The sequence below is a fragment of the Triticum urartu genome, chromosome 2A, assembly GCF_056163025.1.
Source record: "Triticum urartu cultivar PI428250 chromosome 2A, HENAU_Tu73, whole genome shotgun sequence".
NCBI lineage: Eukaryota > Viridiplantae > Streptophyta > Magnoliopsida > Poales > Poaceae > Triticum > Triticum urartu.
This window is the reverse complement of record NC_141874.1, coordinates 66177839-66192824: the sequence shown is the minus strand read 5'-3', so window position 1 is coordinate 66192824 and position 14986 is coordinate 66177839. Positions and strand designations below refer to the sequence as shown.

At 48.1% G+C, this 14986-nt stretch overlaps 1 long non-coding RNA gene across 1 annotated transcript; it reads right to left on the bottom strand.

Annotated features, from left to right (window-relative positions):
• Positions 1–9764: 9764 nt before the first annotated feature.
• On the bottom strand, positions 9765–11201 carry LOC147983787 (uncharacterized). The gene is made up of 3 exons (XR_015615009.1): positions 10994–11201; positions 10714–10903; positions 9765–10005 (listed from the first exon to the last, which is right to left on the bottom strand). It is a non-coding gene; the product is annotated as an uncharacterized LOC147983787 (long non-coding RNA).
• Positions 11202–14986: the final 3785 nt, after the last annotated feature.

The following is a 14986-nucleotide window of genomic DNA, read 5'->3' as shown; positions in this document are numbered from 1 at the left end:
CAGCATGGCATACATAATAGAACCTATGGCTGAGGCATAGGGGATGACACTCATCTCTTCTATATCTTCTGCCGTGGTCGGACATTGAGCTGAGCTCAATTTCACACCTTGTAACACAGGCAAGAACCCCTTCTTAGACTGATCCATATTGAACTTCTTCAATATCTTATCAAGGTATGTGCTTTGTGAAAGACCTATGAGGCGTCTTGATCTATCTCTGTAGATCTTGATGCCTAATATATAAGCAGCTTCTCCAAGGTCCTTCATTGAAAAACTCTTATTCAAGTAGGCCTTAATGCCGTCCAAAAGCTCTATATCATTTCCCATCAAAAGTATGTCATCTACATATAATATGAGAAATGCTACAGAGCTCCCACTCACTTTCTTGTAAACGCAGGCTTCTCCATAAGTCTGTGTAAACCCAAACGCTTTGATCATCTCATCAAAGCAAATGTTCCAACTCCGAGATGCTTGCACCAGCCCATAAATCGAGCGTTGGAGCTTGCACACCTTGTTAGCATTCTTAGGATCGACAAAACCTTCCGGCTGCATCATATACAATTCTTCCTTAAGGAAACCATTAAGGAATGCCGTTTTGACGTCCATTTGCCATATCTCATAATCGTAGAATGCGGCAATTTCTAACATGATTCGGACGGACTTTAGCTTCGCTACCGGTGAGAAAGTCTCATCGTAGTCAACCCCTTGAACTTGTCGATAACCCTTAGCGACAAGCCGATCTTTATAGATGGTCACATTACCATCCGCGTCTGTCTTCTTCTTAAAGATCCATTTATTTTCTATGGCTCGCCGCTCAACGGGCAAGTCAGTCAAAGTCCATACTTCGTTTTCATACATGGATCCTATCTCGGATTTCATGTCTTCTAGCCATTTGTCGGAATCCGGGCCCGCCATCGCTTCTTCATAGTTCGAAGGTTCACCGTTGTCTAACAACATGATTTCCAAGACATGGTTGCCGTACCACTCTGGTGCAGAACGTGTCCTTGTGGACCTACGAATTTCAGTAGGAGCTTGATCAGAAGTATCTTGATCATCATCATTAACTTCCTCTCTAGTCGGTGCAGGCACCTCAGGAACATTTTCTTGAGTTGCGCCATTTTCCGGTTCAAGAGGTAATACTTCATCAAGTTCTACTTTCCTCCCACTTACTTCTTTCGAGAGAAACTCTTTCTCTAGAAATGATCCATTCTTAGCAACAAAGATCTTGCCTTCGGATCTGAGGTAGAAGGTATACCCAATAGTTTCTTTAGGGTATCCTATGAAGACACATTTTTCCGACTTGGGTTCAAGCTTTTCAGGTTGAAGTTTCTTGACATAAGCATCGCATCCCCAAACTTTTAGAAACAGCAGCTTAGGTTTCTTCCCAAACCATAATTCATACGGTGTCGTCTCAACGGATTTCGACGGAGCCCTATTTAAAGTGAATGCGGCAGTCTCTAAAGCATAGCCCCAAAAAGATAGCGGTAAATCGGTAAGAGACATCATAGATCGCACCATATCTAATAGAGTGCGATTACGACGTTCAGACACACCATTACGCTGAGGTGTTCTAGGCGGCATGAGTTGTGAAACTATTCCACATTTTCTTAAGTGTGTGCCAAACTCGTGACTCAAGTATTCTCCTCCACGATCTGATCGCAGGAACTTGATTTTCCTGTCACGTTGATTCTCAACCTCACTCTGAAATTCCTTGAACTTTTCAAAGGTCTCAGACTTGTGTTTCATTAAGTAGACATACCCATATCTACTCAAGTCATCAGTGAGGGTGAGAACATAACGATAGCCACCGCGAGCCTCAACACTCATTGGACCGCACACATCAGTATGTATGATTTCCAATAAGTTGGTTGCTCGCTCCATTGTTCCTGAGAACGGAGTCTTGGTCATTTTACCCATGAGGCATGGTTCGCACGTGTCAAATGATTCGTAATCAAGAGACTCTAAAAGTCCATCAGCATGGAGCTTCTTCATGCGTTTGACACCTATGTGACCAAGGCGGCAATGCCACAAGTATGTCGGACTATCATTATCAATCTTACATCTTTTGGTACTCACACTATGAACATGTGTAGCATTACGCTCGAGATTCATCAAGAATAAACCATTCACCATCGGAGCATGACCATAAAACATATCTCTCATATAAATAGAACAACCATTATTCTCGGATTTAAATGAGTAGTCATCTCGTATTAAACGAGATCTTGATACAACGTTCATGCTCAAACTTGGCACTAAATAACAATTATTGAGGTTCAAAACTAATCCCGTAGGTAAATGTAGAGGTAGCGTGCCGACGGCGATCACATCGACCTTGGAACCATTCCCGACGCGCATCGTCACCTCGTCCTTCGCCAGTCTCCGCTTATTCCGCAGCTCCTGCTTTGAGTTACAAATGTGAGCAACAGCACCAGTATCAAATACCCAGGAGCTACTACGAGTACTGGTAAGGTACACATCAATTACATGTATATCACATATACCTTTAGTGTTACCGGCCTTCTTGTCCGCTAAGTATTTGGGGCAGTTCCGCTTCCAGTGACCACTTCCCTTGCAATAAAAACACTCAGTCTCGGGCTTGGGTCCATTCTTTGGCTTCTTCCCGGCAGCTTGCTTCCGGGCGCGGCAACTCGCTTGCCGTCCTTCTTGAAGTTCTTCTTACCCTTGCCTTTCTTGAACTTAGTGGTTTTATTCACCATCAACACTTGATGTTCCTTTTTGACTTCTACCTCTGCTGATTTCAGCATTGCAAATACTTCAGGAATGGTCTTTTCCATCCGCTGCATATTGAAGTTCATCACAAAGCTCTTATAGCTCGGTGGAAGCGACTGGAGGATTCTATCAATGACCGTGTCATCCGGGAGATTAACTCCCAGCTGAGTCAAGCGGTTATGCAACCCAGACATAGTGAGTATGTGCTCACTGACAGAACCGTTTTCCTCCATCTTACAGCTGAAGAACTTGTCGGAGACTTCATATCTCTCGACCCGGGCATGAGCTTGGAAAACCATTTTTAGCTCTTCGAACATCTCATATGCTCCGTGTCTCTCAAAACGCTTTTGGAGCCCCGGCTCTAAGCTGTAAAGCATGCCGCACTGAACGAGGGAGTAGTCATCGGTACGTGCCTGCCAAGCGTTCATAACGTCTTGTTCTGTAGGGAGAACAAGTGCGTCACCTAGCGGTGCTTGTAGGACATAATCTTTCTTGGCAGCTATGAGGATGATGCTCAGGTTCCGGACCCAGTCCGTGTAGTTGCTGCCATCGTCTTTCAGCTTGGTTTTCTCTAGGAACGCGTTGAAGTTGAGGACTACGTTGGCCATTTGATCTACAAGACATATTGTAAAAATTTAGACTAAGTTCATGATAAATAAGTTCATCTAATCAAATTATAATGAACTCCCACTCAGATAGACATCCCTCCAGTCATCTAAGTATAACATGATCCGAGTTAACTAGGCCGTGTCCGATCATCACGTGAGACGGACTAGTCAACGTCGGTGAACATCTTCATGTTGATCGTATCTTCTATACGACTCATGCTCGACCTTTCGGTCTTCTGTGTTCCGAGGCCATGTCTGTACATGCTAGGCTCATCAAGTCAACCTGTGTTTGCATGTGTAAATCTGTCTTACACCCGTTGTATGTGAACGTTGGAATCTATCACACCCGATCATCACGTGGTGCTTCGAAACAACGAACTGTCGCAATGGTGCACAGTTAGGGGGAACACTTTCTTGAAATTATTATGAGGGATCATCTTATTTACTACCGTCGTTCTAAGTAAACAAGATGCAAAAACATGATAAACATCACATGCAATCAAATAATAATAGTGACATGATATGGCCAATATCACATAGCTCCTTTGATCTCCATCTTGGGGCTCCATGATCATCTTGTCACCGGCATGACACCATGATCTCCATCATCATGATCTCCATCATCGTGTCTCCATGAAGTTGCTTGCCAACTATTACTTCTACTACTATGGCTAACGCGTTTAGCAATAAAGTAAAGTAATTTACATGGCGTTTCTCAATGACACGCAGGTCATACAAAAAAATAAAGACAACTCCTATGGCTCCTGTCGGTTGTCATACTCAACGACATGCAAGTCGTGATTCCTATTACAATAGCATGAACATCTCATACATCACATATATATCATTCATCATTCATCACAACTTTGGTCATATCATATCACAAAGCACTTGCTGCAAAAACAAGTTAGACTTCCTCTAATTGTTGTTGCAAGTTTTACGTGGCTGAAGTAGGGTTCTAGCAAGAACGTTTTCTTACCTACGTGAAAGCCACAACATGATTTGTCAACTTCTATTTACCCTTCATAAGGACCCTTTTCATCGAATCCGCTCCAACTAAAGTGGTAGAGACAGACACCCGCCAGCCACCTTATGCAACTTGTGCATGTTAGTCGGTGGAACCGGTCTCACGTAAGCGTACGTGTAAGGTTGGTCCGGGCCGCTTCATCCCACAATACCGTTGAAGCAAGATAAGACTAGTAGCGGCAAGAAAAGTTGACAACATCAACACCCACAACAAATTGTGTTCTACTCGTGCAAGAGAACTACGCATAGACCTAGCTCATGATGCCTCTGTTGGGGAACATTGCAGAAAACAAAAATTTTCCTACGGTTTCACCAAGATCCATCTAGGAGTTCATCTAGCAATGAGTGATCGGATTGCATCTAGGAAGGCGTACTCGACGTGATCCAAATCACCGGAGATCCTAGCGCCGAACGGACAGCACCTCCGCGTTCAACACACGTACGGTCAGCGTAACGTCTCCTTCTTCTTGATCCAGCAAGGGGGAAGGAGAGGTTGAGGAAGATGGCTCCAGCAGCAGCACGACGGCGTGGTGGTGATGGAGCTGCAGTACTCCGGCAGGGCTTCGCCAAGCTCTATGGAGGAGGAGGATGTGTTGGAGAGGGAGAGGGAGGCACCAAAGGCGTGGGTTGAGAGGCCCTCCTTCCCCCACTATATATAGGGAGCCTAGGGGGGCGCCGGCCCTAGGAGATGCAATCTCCTAGGGGGGGCGCCGGCCCTAGGAGATGCAATCTCCTAGGGGGGGCGCCGGCCAAGGGAGGAATCCCTCCTCCCCAAGGCACCTAGGAGGTGCCTTCCCCCTTTAGGACTCTTCCTTTCTTGATCTCCTGACGCATGGGCCTCTTGGGGCTGGTGCCCTTGGCCCATATAGGCCAAGGCGCACACCCCTACAGCCCATGTGGCCCCCCGGGGCAGGTGGCCCCACCCGGTGGACCCCCGGGACCCTTCCGGTGGTCTCGGTACAATACCGGTGACCCCGAAACTTGTCCCGACGGCCGAAATAGCACTTCCTATATATAATTCTTTACCTCCGGACCATTCCGGAACTCCTCGTGACGTCCGGGATCTCATCCGGGACTCCGAACAACATTCGGGTTACTGCATATACATATCCCTACAACCCTAGCGTCACCGAACCTTAAGTGTGTAGACCCTACGGGTTCGGGAGACACGTAGACATGACCGAGACGACTCTCCGGCCAATAACCAATAGCGGGATCTGGATACCCATGTTGGCTCCCACATGCTCCTCGATGATCTCATCGGATGAACCACGATGTCGAGGATTCAATCAATCCTGCATACAATTCCCTTCGTCAATCGGTATGTTACTTGCCCGAGATTCGATCGTCGGTATCCCAATACCTCGTTCAATCTCGTTACCGGCAAGTCACTTTACTCGTACCGTAATGCATGATCCCGTGACCAGACACTTGGTCACTTTGAGCTCATTATGATGATGCATTACCGAGTGGGCCCAGTGATACCTCTCCGTCATACGGAGTGACAAATCCCAGTCTTGATCCGTGTCAACCCAACAAACACTTTCGGAGATACCCGTAGTATACCTTTATAGTCACCCAGTTACGTTGTGACGTTTGGTACACCCAAAGCACTCCTACGGTATCCGGGAGTTACACGATCTCATGGTCTAAGGAAAAGATACTTGACATTGGAAAACTCTAGCAAACGAACTATACGATCTTGTGCTATGTTTAGGATTGGGTCTTGTCCATCACATCATTCTCCTAATGATGTGATCTCGTTATCAATGACATCCAATGTCCATAGTCAGGAAACCATGACTATCTGTTGATCAACGAGCTAGTCAACTAGAGGCTTACTAGGGACATGTTGGTGTCTAAGTATTCACACATGTATTACGATTTCCGGATAACACAATTATAGCATGAATAAAAGACAATTATCATGAACAAGGAAATATAATAATAATGCTTTTATTATTGCCTCTAGGGCATATTTCCAACAGCCCCAACTTCTGCTTCAGAGGTTCAAAACGGCATTTTTTCTCCAACATTAAGACTGCCGAGCCGGCATCCATCTTATCAGATGAATGAATTATCTCCTTGGCCCGGCGCACCCAGTGGGTTGTGGACTCACCTTCCTCTTGTTTACAATTAGTCAGGTCCACGCTTGACATAGGTTGTTTGCATGTGTCCTTGAAGTTCTGAATGAACCGGGCCTTTAACTCCGCCCATGAGTCGATGGAATTGGGGGGCAATCCTTTTAGCCAAGTGCGAGCTGTTCCATCCAACATCATAGTGAAATATTTAGCCATTGCCGCGTCGCTGACCTCCAACAACTCCATTGCCATCTCATAACTCTCAATCCAGGCCCCCGGCTGCAAGTCGGCCGTGTAATTAGGCACCTTACGAGGCCCCTTGAAGTCTTTTGGCAAGCGCTCATTACGTATGGCCGGCACCAGGCAAGGGACACCTTCGTTTCTTGTGGCCACTCCTGCCTCAACCGAGGTTGCTGGATAAGCCGGAAAAGTTTGATGAGCCGCCTGCTCAGCTGCCGGTTGAACCGTGCGCTCAGCTTCTTGTCGAATCCTCTCCTGGTCCGCTAAGTTAAGGACTCCAGCCTGTACTGGCTCATGCCTGCGCGGCTGGTTGCGGCGCTAAGCATTGCTTGACATGTCAGCTGAGTCCATATGCCTGCTGTAGCTCGGGCTCCGGCTCGGGCGAGGGGTTGAATGGATTCTGTCTCAACTGTAAGAGTACGCATCCTGTTGTGCCAGAGCCGTCTGAAGAAGTTCTCTCACCCTTCGTGTTTCAATTGTTGTCGGAGAGTCACCTTCCATCGGGAGAGCCGCCAAACGAGCCGACGCAGCAATGAGGTTTTCCAAAGGATTGGAGAAGTGACCCGATAGTGTTGGCGTGTAATGAGGTGGGGCGGTATACATGCGAGGTGGCTCCATGGTCCGCGGCTGAACCGGTGCCCCGGGTGTCGCGATTCGGTTTGCCTTTGGCGGGTTACTTGGCCCAGCCCCAGGGGTATGGAAAAGGTTCCTAGGATCGAGCGTCAGAGGTAGACGTGACTGAGTTTTCTGATGCCTTCTCCTCATGACTTCGTTTGACGCATTTAGATCCACTGACAGCCGGAAGGTCTCCGCTTGAAGCTGCTGAGCACGAGCGTCCAAAGCCGCCCGTTCCGCGGCCATCCTGACCTCTTCTGCTGCTAAATTGTCTTTGGCTTGTACCATCTCTTCGCGTACCCGTACCACCTCCGCGTCATGCTGAACCTTATTCGGCCGGCTCCACCACGGCAGTCAATAGAGCTGTCAGTTTATCCGTGATGTCCATTAGTATCTGAGCCGGGGGCGCGTGAGGTCTCCTGACCAGGCTGCTGCCGACCCGGTGGTTGTTGCTGCTGCAGCTGTGTGCAGTTCTGCCCGGGCTGAGTGCTTTCCATGAAGACTCCGGCTCGATTCGGCGGCTCAAAGGGGTCCAGAATACTGCTGCCGTCGGAACAGCCCCCAAGCATGCCATCATGCAGCTGATACAAAGAATCTGTCTCGCCGATTGATGATGTAGCGTCGGAACAGATGGACGTCTCACCGCCATCCACTGATTCTTCCGAATATTCACCTCCGTGCATGCAACCCACAAAAGCGCGCTTTACAGCGGGTCGGGCCCGGGCGGGTCTCGCGAGCTGAGCCATCTCGATGATGTTGGTTGTGACGTCCGGCTCAGGGCCCAATTCACCGATCTGGCCAATGAAGACATGAATTCCGCCGAAGGGGACCCGGTACCCGTACTCTATTGAGCCAGCCTCGGGGCCCCAGCCTTCGTCGTCGATGTAGATCTTGCCGCGACGACTCTTGGTCATCCGGCCCACAACGTATCCCTTGAGCCCTTCAAAGTTGCCCTTCAAGAACTCAAATCCACCATGTGCTGGCCCCACGGTGGGCGCCAACTGTTGTGGAATTGTCATGGCAGATGTCCTAACAAAAGGACTTAGTCGTAGGGTGATCGCAACTAGGAAGTTTAAAGGGGTTAATCGGGACAAAGGACACGAGAGATTTTATACTAGTTCTGCCCCTTATGATGAAGGTAAAAGCCTACGTCTAGTTGTGTTGATATTGCTGGGGTTTCGATCACCAAGAGGCTAGTTCGCCGGCTTGGTTATCAATCTCTTGTTTCTCACCCTAAGCCGCGACTGGGTCGTCCCCTTATATACACGGGTTGACGCCTGGTGGCCTACAGAGTCCCGGCCGGCTCATAAATCGTGTCCGGCTCGGTGACTTCTTTTACATGCCTTTCCTTACAAGTCTTTCCTTACATACGGCGGTTTACAATATTGGGCCTTAAGCCGCCTCTAGGCCTTTAGGCCTTCTATAAGATTTAGTAAACTATCGCCTTGAATGTTTACTGGGCTTCCTTTGTGACCCGCCATTGGGGCTGACCCGGTCCCTCCTGGGCGGGTCATAACTGATAGCTATATCCCCAACAGAAAAGCTCGTAGGCATTGGATCGGTGATGGAGAATTATGTCGGATGCGATCGAACATGTAACAGTCATAACCTAGGGTGACACAGAACTAGCTCCAGTTCATCAATGTAATGTAGGCATGTATTCCGAATATAGTCATACATGCTTATGGAAAAGAACTTGCATGACATCTTTTGTCCTACCCTTCCGTGGCAGCGGGGTCCTATTGGAAACTAAGGTATATTTAGGCCGAAAATGCCTAATGGAGGCCGTGCCCCAGGTAGGCTGGAATCCTGGCTGTCTAGATCCTTTTGGGATCCATGCCTTTCCTGTATTCACGCTCGCTGTCCCCCGTAGACCTCTCTCTGCCCGCGTATTGCGCAGTGCATAGGATAGCATTAGCTAGAGAATCTAGGCAGTATCACGTGTCTACATCAGTGTTACTTGGCACACATCGGGTCCACTCAGAAACTGGGTGACGCGCGTGGCCAGTCCTAGCTCGATGACAAGACTGCATCAATTACTTGCCCAACAGACGGAGTTCCATTAGTGAACGATTATCTTAGGTCCTGCCATAAGTTGACTAAATGATCCACACGTGGAAGTTGAACATTTGTTGTATTTTCCTTGTATTAATCATATGGAAAAAATTTAAATGTTCCAAATGTGAGAGGTTTGTGTATTACTAGTAAGAAGTTGAACAAAATGCATCGTACTGTTTGGACGTTTTTACTAATTTCCTTTCTAGTAAACCATGCATTAAGAAGAGAAGTATGATTAACCTGAGTTACTAGTCGCACAATACGAATAAATACGAATGGACAATTTTACTCATACTAATAATGCATTTTCGATCAACCAGAATGTAATTAGCAACTCCAAGTAGGCAATCTTTGAGTAATTGGACCTTGATTATGGTAGCATTTTTCACGCAGTACCGGTACAGCACCGTGGTCATGGCTTGTCCACAGTGCATTTTCGAATCTGGCCCTACTACAATTTTTTAAAGTGGCATGGTCATGTCTTGTCAACTGTCCTCTGTTCTCCTCTCACCCACGACCTGCACTAGTACTCCAACCTCATCGAACCAGCTCGTCTTCTTCTCAGAGCACTCATCAAAATCTCCATAGCACTCTTCCTATTTGGGTTTGCCTCGCGCTACATCGGTGCTTTGCCAATCCTTACGCTAAAAGAAATAAGACTCACAGATCAAAGATCAATTTTTCCTTAGGAATGTTTTCTACTAAATACAATAAATCATCTATGACTGCAAACAAAAATTCCAATTCTATAATTCTTCAACAGGGATCTACCAACAAAACTAAACACCTTGACCCTTCATACAGGCAAGCAGAACAAGAGACCATCACTCCACTTTTTTCAGAGTAATTCAGATAAAAATTGTACTGCACAAAAGTGTGTGTGACTAATTTCAGAATCAATTTTGAACCTGAATTGCCTATGAACAACTTGGAAATTTTTAGTTATGCCAGAGCCAAAGTAATGATTAATTCTTAAATAGGGATCTACCAACACTTTGACCCTTCATACAGGCGAGCAGAACAAGATACCATCAGTCCAGTTTTTTCAGAGTAATTAAGATAAGAATTTTACTGCACAAAAGTATGTGCGCCTAATTTCATAATCAATTTTGAACCAGACTTACCTATGAACAACTTGGAAATGTTAGCTATGCAAGAACCAAATTAATGATTCAATCACCCTATGTAACATCATTATTTTGACTGATAGGCTTAAGCTTGAAAATTAACATCGAGACTATGTGTATGAACAATGGCAGAACAAGCAACCAGGAAGAATCAACAAATAGACTTACTACTCCGAGAACGTGTATGAACAAATGACAGACTGAATAAAGAAATTAGAGACACACCTCCTAGTCCAGCCGCTGCTAGCCTCTGAACAAATCTGGAAAAGCTCCTTGTTCCGGCAGAAATCCAGCTCTTTAACCGATGTGTGCGCGAACTCCGACGTGGCCTATCTCCGCATTGGCGATGCTAAGAGAAGCCGGCGACTCCACCGGCCCGGCCATGGCTATAGGACGTGCCTCCAAGACCGGCATCCTGCATATCAGTGGATCCACGGAACAAGAAGTGTGAGAGATCTAGAAGAGGTGAGATGCGATTCAAACATGGGACGACAGAACTTCTAACCTGTGCGGTTCTGCAGTTGCATCTTCGAAAAGCACGTCCATGTCCAAATCCATGACGAGGAGGTCGACAGAGGTGGGATGTGGAAGAAGAAGATTACCCCAGACTGGCATCCTCCAGACCCACCCCCACCCCTGATGCAGCCTGTACCTGAGGTCACGGACCATGAGCAGTGGGCCACAGGAAATAAATTCGCCCTCGTTCGGTTGGAAGCAATAAATGACCCGAACTGGACCAGGTCACCTTCCTACACGCAGCACATCGAACACGTAGCAGTTGTGCCACCGGTGTATGCCTAGGGGCACTAGCACCTAAACCTGTTGCTCAAACATGGAGGCAGGCTGCCGACAGGAACGGATCATGAGGCCACACCGAACGGCCGAGATAACCCAACCCGAGGTGCTCGGCCTCCAAAAATTCGCTCTCATATTTAGGCCTTCTTTTAATAGAGTACCGGACCAAAGCATTAACACAGAGTGAATACATGAACTCCTCAAACTACGGTCATCACCAGGAGTGGTCCCGATTATTGTCACTTCGGGGTTGCCGGATCATAACACATAGTAGGTGACTATAGACTTGCAAGATAGGACCAAGAACTCTCATATATTGATGAAAACATAATAGGTTCAGCTATGAAATCATGGCACTCGGACCCTAGTGACAAGCATTAAGCATAGCAAAGTCATAGCAACATCAATCTCAGAACATAGTGGATACTAGGGATCAAACCCTAACAAAACTAACTTGATTACATGATAAATCTCATCCAACCCATCACCGTCCAACAAGCCTATGATGGAATTACTCGCGCACGGCGGTGAGCATCACGAAATTGGTGATGGAGGAAGGTTGATGATGACGATGGCGACGGATTCCCCTCTCCAGAGCCCCGAACGGACTCCAGATCAACCCTCCCAAGAGAGTTTAGGGCTTGGCGGCGACTCTGTATCATAAAATGCGATGAATCCTTCTCTCCAATTTTTACTCCCCGAAAGTGAATATATGGAGTCAAGGTTGAGGTCGATGGAGCGCCAGGGGGCCCACGAGGCAGGGGACGCGCCCATGGGGGTAGGGCGCGCCCCCACCCTCGTGGACAGGTGGTGGCCCCCCTAACATAGATCTTTCTTCTAGTATTTTTTATATATTCCAAAATAATTCTCTGTTGATTTTCAGCTCATTCCGAGAACTTTTATTTCTGCACAAAAATAACACCATGGCAGTTTTGCTGAAAACAGTGTCAGTCCGGGTTAGTTCCATTCAAATCATGCAAGTTAGAGTCCAAAACAAGGGCAAAAGTGTTTGGAAAAGTAGATACGACGGAGACGTATCAAATCCTTCTCCCTGGTTTTTTTCTCCCCGAAAGTGAATATATGGAGTCAAGGTTGAGGTCGGTGGAGCGTCAGGGGGCCCACGAGGCAGGGGGCGCGCCCCCCACCCTCGTGGACAGGTGGAGCCCCCCTGACGTGGATTCTTCTTCCAGTATTTTTTATATATTCCAAAATAATTCTCCGTTGATTTTCATATCACTCCGAGAACTTTTATTGCTGCACAAAAATAACACCATGGCAATTCTGCTAAAAACAGCGTCAGTCCGGGTTACTTCCATTCAAATCATGCAAGTTAGAGTCCAAAACAAGGGCAAAAGTGTTTGGAAAAGTAGACACGACGGAGACGTATCAGGGGCTGGGTTATACCTCTGGCGGTTCATCATTGACAAAGCCCATCAAGATGTTGAAGATGGTGGTCTCACGAAGCAGGCTTACTAAAGGGCCGGAGCCCAACGACAACTTAAGGCCCACAGGTGTAAACCGCCATATATGTGTGACTTGTATTGTAAGGCATGAGTAGTTGGTCACCGAGTCGGACACGTTGTATAAGCCGGCCAGGACTCCATGAGCCGTTGGGCGTCAACCTGTGTATATAAAGGGACGACCCGGCGGCGGTTTAGGGTCAAGAAACAAGAGATTGAGAGCTAGGTTAAGCGTATTCGCTCCCTGGTAATCGAAACCCAAGCAATACCACCTCAAACTGGACTAGGCTTTTACCTTCACCGCAAGGGGCCAAACTAGTATAAACTCTTGTGTCCTTTGTCCCATTTAACCCCTTTAAGCTAACCTAGTTGCGATGGCTCCACGACTAAGTCCTTCTGCTAGGACATCTGCAGTGACAACTCCACGATAGTTGGCGCCCACCATGGGGCCAACGCACGGTGGTTTCGAGTTCTTGAAGGGCATCTTCAAAGGGATCAAGGGATATGTTGTGGGCCGGATGACCAAGAGTCGTCGCGGCAAGCTCTACATCGACAATGCAGGCTGGGGCCCCGAGTCCGGCTCAATCGAGTACGGGTACTGGGTCCCCTTCGGCAGAATCCATGTCTTGATCGGCGAGATCGGCGAACCGGGCCCTGAGCCGGACATCTGCACCGACATCATTGAGACAGCTCAGTGTGCACGACCTGCCCAGGTTCAACCCGCCATGAAGCGTGCCTTTGTTGGTTTTATTCATGGGGCGTAAATTGAGGATGGATCTGTATCTGGCGGTGAGACGGCCATTTATTCTGATGGTGAGTTGTCCACTGGCGAGACCAACTCATTATATCAACTTCCAGACGGCCGGCTTGGGGGCTATTCCGATGGTGACAGTATTCCGGACCCCTACGAGCCGCCGAACAGGGTTGCAGTTTTCACGGCTGGTACACAACCAATGCTTGGTTCATCCACCGCCGTGGCCATGACCTCTAGTTTGATGGCTGCAGCGGCGGCTGGTGCTGGTGGATCTACGCGCCCGCCGGCTCGAGTTCTCACCGCATTGCTAGAGGTGCTGGCGACTTTGATGGGGGTGGAGGTAACCCCGGACAACCAAGATCAGCACAAGGTGGATGTGGCTAAGTTGCGAGATGAGATAGCTCAAGCTAAGGAAGACTTGGCGGCTGAGAACACCAGGATGGCTGCAGAACGGGCCGCTTTGGATGCACAGGCACAGCGGATCCAAGTCGATTCCTTACAGCTCATGTTGGATCAGAATGCTTCAATGGGGTCATGAGAAGGAGACACCGGAGTCATCTACCCCCAGTTTATGAGCCAAGAAACCTCTTTAACACGCCTGGAGCAGGGACCAATGATCCGCCGGCGGTAAACCAGACGGTCGAAGCGCCTGGAGCCGGAGCTCCGGTTCAGCCGCACACAATGGACTTTCCGCGCGTGAACAGTATTCCGCCTCAATATGTTTCAGCACCACCGAGTCATTATTCTAACCCTTTGGACAATATGATTGTTGCGGCATCACGATTGGCAGCTCTACCAGTTGAAGGTGAGTCCCCAGCAGCGGTAGAGACAAGGTGGGTCAGGGAAATTCTTCAGACAGTCGTGGCTCAGCAGGCGGCTTATTCTTATAGTCGCGAGCGCATCCACTCAACCCCTCGGCTAAGCCAGAGTTACAGCAGGCACATTGAGGAACTGGCGGTCGCAAGCAGAGAACAACACCGTAACCCGGCGTGCGATGGTGCCAATGCTCAGACCCTGGTGGATCAGGGCAGGGCGCGTCGGGAGGCCGAGCTGGTGGCTCAGCAAGCAGCTCACCGGCAGTCTCCTGTTTACCCGACAACCTCAGTAGAAACAGGCATGACCTCTAAGACCTTGGGTGTGCCCTGTTTAGTGCCGGCTCTGCGTAATGAGCGTTTGCCCAAGGATTTCAAGTGTCCCCGCAAGGTGCCTAATTACACAGCAGATCAACCTCCTGAGGCTTGGGTTGAAAGTTATGAGATGGCCATGGAGATGTTGGATGTTAGTGAGGCTGCGTGTGCTGAGTATTTCACCATGCTGTTAGAAGGGTCAGCTCGTACTTGGTTGAAGGGGTTGCCTGCCAACTCCATAAGGTCGTGGGCGGAACTGAAGGCCCGGTTTATTCAAAACTTCAAAGATACGTGCAAGCAGCCTATGTCAATCATGGATTTGGTTTCTTGTGTCCAAGGTGAAGGCGAGTCAACCACCAACT